At 47.1% G+C, this 13,025-nt stretch overlaps 1 long non-coding RNA gene across 1 annotated transcript; it reads left to right on the top strand.

Annotated features, from left to right (window-relative positions):
* The first annotated feature begins 479 nt into the window (after positions 1-479).
* Positions 480-1,395, top strand: LOC105418252 (uncharacterized). Its single transcript, XR_965547.2, has 2 exons — positions 480-738; positions 1,177-1,395. It is a non-coding gene; the product is annotated as an uncharacterized lncRNA (long non-coding RNA).
* The last annotated feature ends 11,630 nt before the right edge of the window (positions 1,396-13,025 follow it).

The raw sequence follows: 13,025 nt of genomic DNA, 5'->3' as shown, positions 1-13,025 counted from the left end.
AGGCGTTCACAAACACACGCTCATAACCGGCTTTTTATAATGCGGGGCTTTATATTTTAAAATATACATTAAAGTTCTCTAAATCCATTTCCTTTGAAGAGTTGCCTGTGACCTTAAGGAGAACACTCCAGCTATGGTACCAGAATAGTAATAATACATGAATATTCATGGCACATAGTTCTTTGTGAACTGCCTACAGTTGGCTCAGGAACTTTTTACAGATGGATGTGCAGTGCGTGTGCAGAGTCCAATTGTTCTCACTACAGCTAGATTCTGCACCATCTAAGGTGTTTTAACATTCAAACTGCCACAGCTTCATTCCCCCAGTTCCCTCCTGTCCCTCTGCCTCAGTAATTTTCCACTCTACCTGCCAGCCACTCCCACCCCGTCAGCTCAACTCCACTCACCTGCAAGCACAGCTGCAGCCGATTCCCAATCAACCCTGCTTATAAGCCTCCCCTGCACGCTCGCTCTTTGCCAGATTGTTCTTCTGTGTTGCCATGCAGGACTCTCCAGCAGTTCTTACCTGCCTGACCTCCTGTTGACAAACCTGTTTGCCTCTGACCTGTCTCTGACCTGCCTGTCTCCTGGTAAACTCGCCAGCCTTCTGTCCCTGACCATGACTTCTGCCTCAGCGTTTCTGGTTCCTGTCTGCTCACCTGGTCCCGACTTTGCTGCTGCTCATCCCCAGTCTGCTCATCCCCAGTCTGCTCAGCTGCATCGTCGGCCTCATCTCCCGTAAGTCCCTTTCTGTCACTCCCGACCGCTGTGAACAGAACTGTACAGTTCCGAGGGTTCACGTCCTCCCCCTCAGTTCCGCATTTTGGCTCTGCTCAACCCAATCCCCGAGCCTGAAACCCATAGACTTTGTGTGGGCCCTGAGCCTGAGGAACAGACTGTTTCCTTGTTTGCCTGTGTACTAATAAAGGTCATTACCAATCGGGTTAGCATTGTAGGCTATCCTATACCTGCTATAGGTCAAGTTCCTAACTCAATTACCCTGTGTGGGGGGGGGGGGGGGGGGGGGGGGGGGGGCTTTCTTCTAGAGCTCACATAAACAGACTTCCTGACTTGCAGAGGAGTTTATTGCAGGCTTGGAGCTCAGTGATCGCTGTTTTTCATCTCATTGTTTCAAGATGCTGAAACATCTCTTCTCCCTCATGCCTTTATGAACAGACCTTCTCCCAGACAAGTTCTTCCACAAAGACAGCAGCCCAGCCTCGTTGCCTTGTGAGCTCCAATCAGAAGAGTCATGGAAGACTTTAGCAGGGAGGTGTTTTCCGTGCATCCCTGATGAAAGTGCAATTATAATCACACTTGGAACAATTTGAAACAAATTCTGTTGCGTTAGATCGTTATGCTGATTAAAACTAAAATTGGTATGCTGATTTCAAACTGCAGCCAGTTTTTTCTAGCACTCAAGTTTTTTTTCTTCACAGCTTTTCCTCCTGATAAGCAGAAATCCACTGATTAGCTATAGTAAAACTTGCCAGCTGATTACAATTGGACTCATTCAAGATTCAGGTCCTTTATTGTCCCACACAGTGAAATTTACAGTGCAACAACAGCAAGAGCACGCAGAGAAAAATAAGAGAATAGAATTTGGAATATACAAAGAGGATGTATATTTACAATAATCCAGGTAAATGGATACTCGGCCCCTGTATGCCTGTACATAGTACAAAGGGTGAATACAATATACATATCAGAATACATAATATTCAGATTGTGTTAGCGGGCATTATGTTTATTGTGTAGTCTGACAGCAGCCGGCAGCAAAGCTCTGCGATACCTTTCCTTCACACAGCGAGGGTGGAGCAGCCGCTCACTGAAGGAGCTGCCCAGTGCTGTCAGGGTGTCCTGTAGGGGGTGGGACATGTTGTTCAACATGGATGACAGCTTAGCCATCATCCTCCCATTTCCCACCACCTCCACCGAGTCCAGGGGACATCCCAGGACAGAGCTGGCCCTCCTCACCAGTCTGTCCATCCTCTTCCTGTTCCTGTCCGTGATGCTACTGGACCAGCAGACTATCCCATAGAAGATGGCTGATCCCACCACAGAGTCATAGAAAGTCCTCAGGAGTGGTCCCTGCACTCCAAAAAACCTCAGCCTCCTGAGCAGGAACAGTCTGCTATTGCCCTTCTTGACAAGGGTGTCTGTGTTGTGAGACTGGGCTGGGGGAGGGGTGGGTACCTGATCAAATCTATTGAAAAACAAGTCCACCCCCGGTCACCCACAGGTTGGGACTTCTGCTCCTTGAAGCCCGAGATGGTCTTCAGTCCCTTCCATACGCCACAGATGTTGTTCTGTTTCAACTGGTTTTCCATCTTCCTCCTTGTAGTCTGATCTTCCTCCTCAGTTCCCTCTGCACAGTCTTCAGCTCTTCCTTGTCTTCCAGACACAAAAGCCCTCTTCTCCTTCAGGAGGGCCTTTATGTCTGGTGTGATCCAGGGCTTGCTGTTGGAGAAGCTCCGTACAGTCCTGGTGGGTACGGTGTTCTACACACAAAAGTTAATATAGTCCGTGATGCAGTTGGTGAGGTTGTCAATGTCCTCCCCATGGGCGTCGCTGAATACATCCCACAGGGTTGTGTTGAAACAGTCTTTCAGGGCCTCCTCGGCTTCTTCGAACCATTTCTTCACTGTGCGGGTGACAGCAGGCTGCCTCTGCACAAGAGGTATGTACACAGGCTGGAGGTGTTCAAGGTTGTGGTCGGCACGGTCCAGGGGAGGAAGTGGGAGAGAGTGGTATGCCTCCTTGGTGTTGGCATAGAAGAGAAGAGGTTATTGTCCCTGGTGTGGCATGTGACACACTGGGTGAATTTGGGCAGAGAAGATGGAGAGGCATGATTGAAGTCTCCAGAGATGAGGAGGAGGGCGTCAGGGTGTTGTGTCTGCAGCCTGCTCACTGCTGAGAGCAGGACATCACAGGCTGCATCAGTGTTAGCAGAGGGGGGGGGGGGGGATGTGTAAACTCCCTCGGCAGGTAGTGAGGCCTCATGCTAACAGCTAACAGTTCGATGTCCTTACAGCAGTGCTGCTCCTTGATAGTGATGTGCCCAGGGTTACACCATCTATCGTTCACAAACACTGCCAGTCCTCCTCCCTTCCTCTTACCACTCTCCCTGCTTCTGTCTGCCCATAGAAGAGTAAATCCGTCGAGTTGTGCGGCCGTCTCCGGAGTTAGCGCGGTTAGCCAGGTCTCCGTAAACAGCAGCAGGCTGCACTCCCGGTACTCCCGCTGATGCCGGGTCAGCGCTGCCAGCTCATCCTTCTTGTTGGGGAGAGATCTGACGTTCCCCATGATGATGGAGGGCAGGACGGGCCGATAGCGTCTCCTCCTGGCACGGCGCTCGACCCCGGCGCGGCATCCCCGTTTCCTTCTCCTCAGCTCGGGGGGCACATCGGGTCGCTCCTTGGGCAGCGGCGCAGAGCTCCGCAGGGCGCACAGCTGATTCCTGCTGTAAACAAGCGAGCCGCGGCTCCGCGATGGGTCTCCGGACGCGGTATTGAAAAGTGGAAAACAAGTAGAGCCACCAGTGCAAACTCCACAAGTCTTACGTACATGATGAAGATAAATGAAACTAAACGAACGCACCACAAACAAAAGTAGTAGGTGCGGAGAAAGAAGAAAAAAGTAAAGAAAAGCTCGAAGGTGAGCGGGAGCTGTTGTTACAGGCTGCCACTCGCGCGGCACCACAACACATCCACAGCTACTTGTTGTGCAGTCACAATTGACAGTGCGGTGAGAGGTGTGTGCAGCTCCCAATAGGTCAGTACTATCAATATCCCCTAGGATATTGATCCTATAGTTCAAAAACTTGACATGATAGAGAAAAACTGATCAGTTTTGGATTCCACAATGAAAATTAGTTAAAAACAGATTTTGTTGAGTTAGATCAGAAAGCTATGTTCCTCAGTGTTATTCAGGTGATGAGACAGCACCCCAGCACTGGGAAGCATAACATTTGTTAAATGTTTAACTCCGCTGCTGCCTTTGATCCAACTGATTTTCCAACCGTTGCTGCTGCAGGAGGATCCTCGGTTTCTTTTGCAGCTGAGAGTGAAATTGTGCTTTGTTTGGAAATGATGAGAAAATATTTGCTGAGTAGGGATCAGCTTTATGCCTGACTCCTCCCAACATGAAGTGCTGAACAACTGCTCATCAGCAAATAGGACAGTTTCCTCTGCTGGAGCGGAGCTGATGGTGGTCTAACTGGTCTCAGTGGGTGATGGAACATCTGTTAGCAACAGAGTCACCTGATGGGAACAACAACTCTGAATGTTCAGCTGCAGTGAATCAGAGGAGGAGAGAAACAGGAGGAAGTAGGAAGTAAAGAGTAAAGCCAAAATGGCTGACACACATTTCACTGTTGTTTCCTCGGGGTGTCGTAAGTGTAATGTTACCTGCATCTTCGTTATAGGCATCTAAGGTAACGTTTCTGCCTTCAGCCGAAGGAGTGAAGCACTTTCACTCCTTTCACCTAACTCTGCACCATTGCTTGAATAGTAAACATCGGAGACTCTGGTCATCACAGCAGTGTTGCAGGAAACCCCAAAGACACTAAACATGTGGTGGTTCGTGGCACCATTCTCACAGTTTTAATACCTGTTGGGGCAAGAAGGCAAATTTCAAAAGAGAAACCAAAGTGACTAGACAGTGAGTTTTGATCCTTTGCTAGATCCCATCCTGCTGTAGAAGTTTGTTCACCTCTGGAAACCGACCGACCAGATGGATCTGCTTTGATTTGCACCCAACCTCTGAATCACATAGATGCTAAAAATGTGGGGGGACTTTTTTGCGAAGGTAAAATATATGCACGGCAGCAGAAATCCACGAGCGTGACTTGGCCCTAACTTTAATGTTAAACCCTGAAGCACCTGATGACAAAAATAAATATGACAAAGTTATGGAGAAGTTGCAGGCGCATTGCGTAGCACAGAAAGAGACAGTAAATGAGAGGTACAAGGAACTTTCATGGATATGTAAACTATTATTTGTATGTTGAACTATGGCCTACTATTGAGTTTATTTAATATGGTTTTGTTAGAAATGGGTAATGACATGTATGACTTCTGATATGAATGATTTTTGGTTCCTGGGGGAGTGTTCCCTCCGGACTGGATTTTGGGGAGGGAACACGGAAGTATTAAGAGACTCGGGGAGTCGCCTTGTGAGTTGCCTCACTGGTTAAGAAATAAAAAGTAATTCGCCATTGTAACCTGTCTTCCTTTGTACCCACGAGCCCGACGGAAAAGAACGGACATAAGTTCAGGTTACAGACACAACAGCCCTAAGGATCTTTGATTACATCCTGTCTGGTTTAAAACTGAGTCATGTGATTTGGGAGATCTTAAAGACAATTATGTACACAATTATTGTGTATATGAGAAGCAGACAAGGAAAGAGCTGTTGCAAGATGTTCAGCTAACTCCCGAGGAGGCAGAGAGACTTTGCCGTGTGAGTTAGCACAACAGCAGTGATGTGCAGTCAGAGGAGGAAAGAAAGTGCAACATAGTACAGCAAAGCGCTGCACCGCCTACATTCAGAGGCCAGGTTTGACTGGGCCTCATGAGGGTGGTGCTCTCTATTTATGTCGCTATTAAATGTTCAAATACAAGTACTATATGAACTAAATTTTCATAGTTTAGCTGATTTATATAATGAGCAGTGTTTTTTTTTTCAGCAACTATATTTCAAACCAAATCAATCTTTATTTATATAGCGTCTTTTACATTCAAAATTGTTTCAAGCGGACAGAATCCCAGGGCCTTACCCAAGACAAGCAACAGTGGCAAGGAAAAACTCCCCTTTAACAGGAAGAAACCTAGAGCAGGACCAGGCTCATGTAGGGGGACCCTCCTGCTGATGGCCGGCTGGGTAGAGAGAGAGAAGGGGGAGGACAAGTAGAGGATAGAATAGGTAGGAGAGGAGAGGAAAGAATGGGCATAGAGCATAGAAACACATACAAAAATACATTATATTGAGTAAGCTCCCAGTTGAGTGGGTCAGCGGGGTCGGAGGTCATTATGCAGCTCTGAAGGCAGCGATCCCTGTAAATGAATACAGAAGGGGGGGGCAGAAAAACTACACAAGAAATAGCATCACTAGTCTACTTGGTGAGGAGGAGAGGAGAGGAAAACCATGACCCAGCAGGGTGACGGAGGCCTGTCAGGTGATCATGTTTCTCGAAACCCGACAGCCTTGGCTTATAACAGCATAGCTAAGATGTTAACCTAATGATTAGACGACCCCCTAAGTATGATAATTTGTCTGTCTTTGATAGTAACTGGAACTACAGAATTAGTAACAATAAGCTTTTTCAATGAGGTAGGTTTTAAGCCTAATTTTAAAAGAGATGGAGTCAGCCTCCCGTACCTGGACAGGGAGCTGGTTCCATAGCAGAGGGGCCTGGTAGCTAAATTATCGGCCCCCATTCTGCTCCTAGAGACTCTGGGAACCACAAGTAGACTAGCGTTCTGAGAGCGGAGCGGTCTATTGGGCTGGTAAGGTGTCACTAGCTCCTCCAGGTAGGATGGAGCTAGGCCTTGAAGGACCTTGTAGGTCAAAAGAAGGGTTTTAAAAATTATTCTAAATTTAACAGGTAGCCAATGAAGAGATGCCAGTACAGGAGTAATGTGATCTCTTTTGTCAATACCTGTCAGAACTCTGGCTGCAGCATTTTGGATCACCTGGAGGCTTCTTAAAGAGGTGTTTGGACACCCTGATAATAAAGAATTACAATAGTCCAGCCTGGAAGTAACAAATGCATGGATTAACTTTTTAGCATCATTCCACATCAGTAGCTTTCTGATCCTTGTGATGTTCCTCAGGTGAAAGTTTGAGTAGAGATTTTGAAAAAATCAAAATTTAAAAAATCAAAAATGACACCTAGATTCCACACAGAGAGACTAGATGTTAATGAGATACCATAGAGTGATAATGTGATCTAATCTATCCCTGAGAGGTTCAGGACCAAACACCATGACCTCAGTTTTTCCTGAGTTCAGGAGAAGGAAATTTGAAGACATCCAAGTCTTTATGTCTTTAAGACAGGTCTGAAGCTTCACTAACTTCTATGTCTCCTCTGATTTCATGGAAAAATAAAGCTGGGTGTCATCAGCATAACAATGAAAATTTATCCCATGCTGCCGAATAATGTTCCCTAAGGGAAACATGTACAAGGTGAAAAGGATTCGTCCAAGTACAGAACCTTGTGGAACTCCATGGCTAACCCTACTGTATGAAGAGAGAACACCATGGACATGAGCAAACTGGTATCTGATAAATCAAATCAAATTAATCTTTATTTATATAATGTCTTTTACAGTCAAAATTGTTTCAAGGCGCTTTCCTGAATCGCAGGGCCTAACCCCAGACAAGCAACAGTGGCAAGGAAAAACTCCCCTTTAACAGGAAGAAACCTTGAGCAGGACCAGGCTCATGTAGGGGTGAGAGGAGAGGAGAGGAGAGGAGAGGAGAGGAGACGGGCACAGAAACACACACAAAAATACACTATTTATGCAGCAGGTCAGCGGGGCCGGAGGTCATCATGCAGCTCGAAAGGCGGCAATACTTGTAAATGAATAGAGAAGGGGGGGGTGAGAAGCAGAAAAACGACACAATCAGCATAACTAGTCCGCTTGATGAGGAGGAGGAAAGGAGAGGAGAGGAAACCATGACCCAGTGGGGTCACAGAGGCCTGTCAGGTCATCATGCTTCTGGACCCCGGCAGCCTTGGCCTATAACAGCACAGCTAAGATGTTAACCTAATGATTAGACGACCCCCTAACTATGATAATCTGTCTGTCTATGATAGTAACTGGAACTACAGAATTAATAACAATAAGCTTTTTCAAAGAGGTAGGTTTTAAGTCTGATCTTAAAAGTAGCGATGGAGTCAGCGTCCCGTACCTGGACAGGGAGCTGGGAGCTAAATATGATCTAAACCAGTCTAGTGCTGTCCCTTTAATGCCAATCACATGTTCCAGTCTATGTAACAGGATGCTGTGATCAACTGTATCAAAAGCAGCACTGAGGTCCAGCAGAACCAGCATAGAAACCAGTCCATGATCTGAAGCTATAAGAAGATCATTAGTAACTTTAAGAAGTGCTGTTTCTGTGCTGTGATGAGCTCTAAAGCCTGACTGAAACATCTCAAACAGCCTGTTTCTCTGCAGGTGCTCCAGTAACTGAGTCACCACAACCTTCTCAAGAATTTTAGAGATAAAAGGAAGGTTGGATATAGGCCTATAGTTTGCTAACACATCAGGATCCAGTGATGGTTTTTTAAGCAACGGTTTAATCACTGCCACCTTGTAGTATCAGGGTACATAACCTGTCACTAAAGAACAATTGATCTGGTCCAGGATAGAACTGCCTATCAATGGTAAAACATCCTTCAACAGGTGTGTTGGGATGGGATCTAAAAGACACGTGGTGGTCTTGGATTTCTGAATTAGCGAAGATGCCTCAGAAAAATATATAGGGCTGAAGGAGTTTCAGGGCTTGTTGGAGAACCTGTATGTTTCCACAGTCAGCACATCTGGTGATGGTCCAGTTGTTGGGATGGCCTGGTTGGCTTTTTCTCTGATAGCTAGAATTTTATCAGTGAAGAAGCTCATGAAGTCTTCACCACTCAGGGAAGAAGGGATACGTGGATCTAAAACACTGTGACTCTTGGTTAATTTGGCCACAGTGCTGAAAAGAAACCTGGGGTTATTCTTGTTTTCTTTAATTAATAATTAATAAGCTGTTCTAGCCTTACGGAGGGCCTTTTTTGTAAACTACTAGACAGTCTTTCCAGGCTGCATGATATCTATTTTACAAGAATGCCACTTCCTTTCTAGTCTGCGCACTTTCTGCTTGAGGGTCTTGATATGTGAATTATACCACGGGGCACACCTCTGATTTACTATTTTCTTTTTCAGGGGGGCAACAGAATCAAGTGTGATTCTCAGTGAGGCTGCTGCACCTTCAGCAATAGAATCAACCTCTGCTGGGCTAAGATTATAATGATTAATCCCTGGAGAAACACATGGTGGTCCTGGGATTAGCACAGGGATCGCTTCCTTAAATTAGCTACCGCATTATCTGATGTAATGATGATCATGAAAAATGTAGTTGCTGTTGTTGAATCTTCTGTTAGTCTGAAAGAGCCTCACTTTATCAGGACCTGCTAGCTTTCCATATTGCTTGTCATCTTGACCTTACATGTACGTCTCCATGGCGACATGTCTGTTTGTGCTCACCGCACCCCCACCTCCAATGGAAAATGACTGCTTCATTGAAATGATCCTCATTGGGTGTAGTTCAGGGGTCAGGGTCAGAGGTTTGACTCTGGAGCTGGGACTGGATTATATCTATGAAAGTCCTCAGAAAGAAATAAGTACACAGATGAGTGTGTGTGATTCTTTTATGGATTCTGGGATTGGACTCTCAAATCTGCCTGGGCCAGAATTTACCCATGTCCACGAGCCATGAATTGGTCAACTTTCTAACAGAAATCTGATTCTAATAAAACAACCAACAAGTCTGGCTACACACAGCTGGTCAGCAGTAAATTAGCCCCACCTCACCTACAAGACTTCAAAGTAGTTCTAGTCTACAAATGATGTTGCCCGAATGCACTCAGTTAATTGCATTGATGATGTAAATTGGGGGCTGCTGCAGCGCTGCTCTATGTTGAAAGTGTGTGTTTAAATTGCTCAAAGTGGACTGATGATGCTGTTTCTGGAAGCCCCAAAGCAGTGTTAGCATTTCAAATGGAGCTACACTAAACAAGCAGGGCCATGGAGCTCTGTTTGTTTTCTGGATATGTGTGTATGTGGTGGGGGGGTGTTATTAAACGAGGACAGTCCTGCAAGGTATCTTTTGTGAGTTTTCCCCTCATCTTTTCTCCCCAGCGGTGCAGCTAAAAGCTCATCATGTAAATCAGGGACCTATTAGGAGCTGCCTCCTCTTCCTCAGCTCCGTTAAGACGAATAAAAGGCCAGTCAGTGATGAAGGAGAGAGCACAGGAAATGAAATGAACTCTGTGATTAAAGTGTGCAGTTCTGTGGGCCTCCAGTGTCATCGTCCTCCTGCCTGAATGTGCCTTTCAGCTGCAATTTATTTTGATATAGTGACTTAATTTTTTTTGTTCAGTTTCTCCAGGAATACAGGAGAATCACAGCATACGCATTATTTTTATTGTAGCAGGCTTATGGTGCCACACATACACACACAGACCTTTCACGCTGGTCACATTTGTCATTTTATGTGCTTGGATGTTGGAGCTGCTCGGCTCATTTCTATGTATGAGTTTGGTGGCAGGTGAAGGCTGACTGCAGATTTGAGCTCCGGCAGTCTCACTGCATAATTACCATAAATCAAATTTACATTTGTCACATCATTTACTTCTCATCATGGTATTGCCTGGATAATTTTTGTGACCACTGCAAATAAGATTTATTGTCATACAGATTAATAATACACACACACACACACTGAGTATAATGACTGACAATTATTTCATACACACTCAGTCACTCCTCTGCTGAATTTCTCTGATAATTTAGTCAGATCCATCCATCCTCTACCGCTTATCTGGGGTCGGGTCGCGGGGGCAGCAGCCTAAGAAGAGAAGCCCAGACTTCCCTCGCCCCAGCTTCTTCCAGCTCATCCGGAGGGATCCCCAGGCGTTGCCAGACCAGTCGAGAGATATAGTCTCTCCAACGTGCCCTGGGTCTTCCCAGGCGTCTCCTACCAGAGGGACATGCCCTGAACACCTCACCAAGGAGGCATCCAGGGAGCATCCTAACTAGAATCCCAAGCCACCTCATCTGGCTCCTCTCAACGCGGAGGAGCAGCGGCTCTACTCCGAGCTCCTCCTGGATGGCAGAGCTTCTTACCCTATCTCTAAGGGAGAGCCCAGTCACCCTACGGAGGAAGCTCATTTCGGCCGCTTGTACCCGTGATCTTGTTCTTTCGGTCATTACCCAAAGCTCATGACCATAGGTGAGGGTAGGAACGAAGATCAACCAGTAAATCGAGAACTTCGCCTTTCGGCTCAGCTTTCTCTTCACCACGACAGACCAGTGCAGAGTCCGCATTACTGCGGACGCCGCACCAATCCGCCTGTCGATCTCCTGCTCCATTCTCCCCTCACTCGTTAACAAGACCCCGAGGTACTTGAACTCCTCCATTTGGGGCAGGGTCTCCTCCTTGACCCGAAGAAGGCACTCCACCTTTTTCCGGTTGAGAACCATGGCCTCGGATTTGGAGGTGCTGATTTTCATCCCAGCTGCTTCACATGCGGCAGCGACCCGATTCAGTGCTAGTTGGAGGTCACGGGCCGATGACGCCAACAGGACCACATCATCTGCAAAAAGCAGAGACCCGATCCTGAGGTCACCAAACTGGACCCCCTCAACACCATGACTGCGGAAACCACATTGCTCCTCATTGCGGCCCCTCCTCTCCAGTACCCCTGAATAGACCTTACCAGGGAGGCTGAGGAGTGTGATTCCCCTATAGTTGGAACACACCCTCCGGCCCCCCTTCTTAAAAAGAGGGACTACCACCCCGGTCTGCCAATCCAGGGGCACTGCCCCCGATGTCCATGCAATGTTGCAGAGTCGAGTCAACCACGACAGCCCTACAACATCCAGAGCCTAATGGAACTCTGGGCAGATCTCATCCAGTTTAGTAGTTTTGTGACTACCTCGGCAACTTCAGCCCCGGAGATATGAGAGCCTAGCCTCCCAGGTCCCCAGGCCCTACTTCTTCACTGGAAGGCGTGTTGGTGGGATTGAGGAGGTCCTCGAAGTATTCCTTCCACCAATCCACAACATCCCGAGTTGAGGTCAGCAGGCCACCATCACCACTATACACAGCGCTGACAGTGCACTGCTTTCCCCTCCTCACGCCTGATGGTGGTCCAGAACCTTTTCGAGGCCGTCCGAAAGTCGTTCTCCATGGCCTCACCGAACTCTTCCAATGCCAGGGTCTTTGCCTCAGCAACAGCCGTAGCTGCACTCCGCTTGGCCTGCCGGTATCTATCTGCTACCTCAGGAGTCCCACAGGCAAGTAAGGCCCAATACGACTCCTTCTTCAGCCTGACGGAATCCTCACCGCTGGTGTCCACCAGCGGGTTTGGGCATTGCCGCCACGACAGGCACCAACCACCTTGCGGCCACAGCACCGGTCAGGCGCCTCAACAATGGCATGGAACATGGTCCACTTGGACTCAATGTGCCCCGCCTCCGCCGGGACATGGTCAAAGCTCTCCCGGAGGTGTTAGTTGAAGCTCCTTCTGACAGGAGACTCTGCCAGGCGTTCCTATTGGGAGTTGATGTACGAGAGCATGTGGATGGCAAGCAAGTCCATGATCTGTACATGTGCTACATTTCACTAATATTTGGCTGACCTGGAACAGAAGTGAGCCACTGAGTAGTTTACAGTCTGCTGTGTGCTAGCAACACTAAAGAACCTAAAAGAATCATGGCAGATTATTTTTAGAACGAGGAGCGATGCTGACTTAACTGACATGTACCCTCGCCCCTGTTATTTTCAAAGTCCTTGTGCTCAGTACGTAAATTTTCACATGTGGCCATTCCCACAGGGACAGTCTCACTCAGGTCTGTGTCCTCAGCTAACCGCAGATTTGGCCTTACTTTTAGCAACATTTTGAACATTTTGTCCTTATGCAGGACACAATCAGGGCTTATGTCTGCCACCACATTGTTAGCAGTAGGATGTTGTGTCATCTTTGTCTCTCTTTTGTGGCATATTCCTTTTCATTTTGTTTTATCACAGCTACTTTAACACTGTTGTAATGTCCTGCAGCCAAACCTGTTTCACTGAATGTTTTTGCATACTGTTGTGCAGTGACGTGCGATGAGGTTCATGGCTAGGTAGGTACTGACGTCATCAGTCAGATTTACAAACATCATATGAGCCCTCCAGAGCAGTGTATTCACCATTCCATTGGCGGCAGTTAATTGTTTGTTTAAGTCTGTACTTTCATTATTTCCACGAAA

This window comes from Takifugu rubripes, chromosome 11 (genome assembly GCF_901000725.2).
Source record: "Takifugu rubripes chromosome 11, fTakRub1.2, whole genome shotgun sequence".
NCBI classification, from domain to species: domain Eukaryota; kingdom Metazoa; phylum Chordata; class Actinopteri; order Tetraodontiformes; family Tetraodontidae; genus Takifugu; species Takifugu rubripes.
The sequence above is the reverse complement of the archived record's forward strand: the minus strand, read 5'-3'. Positions and strand labels throughout refer to the sequence as shown.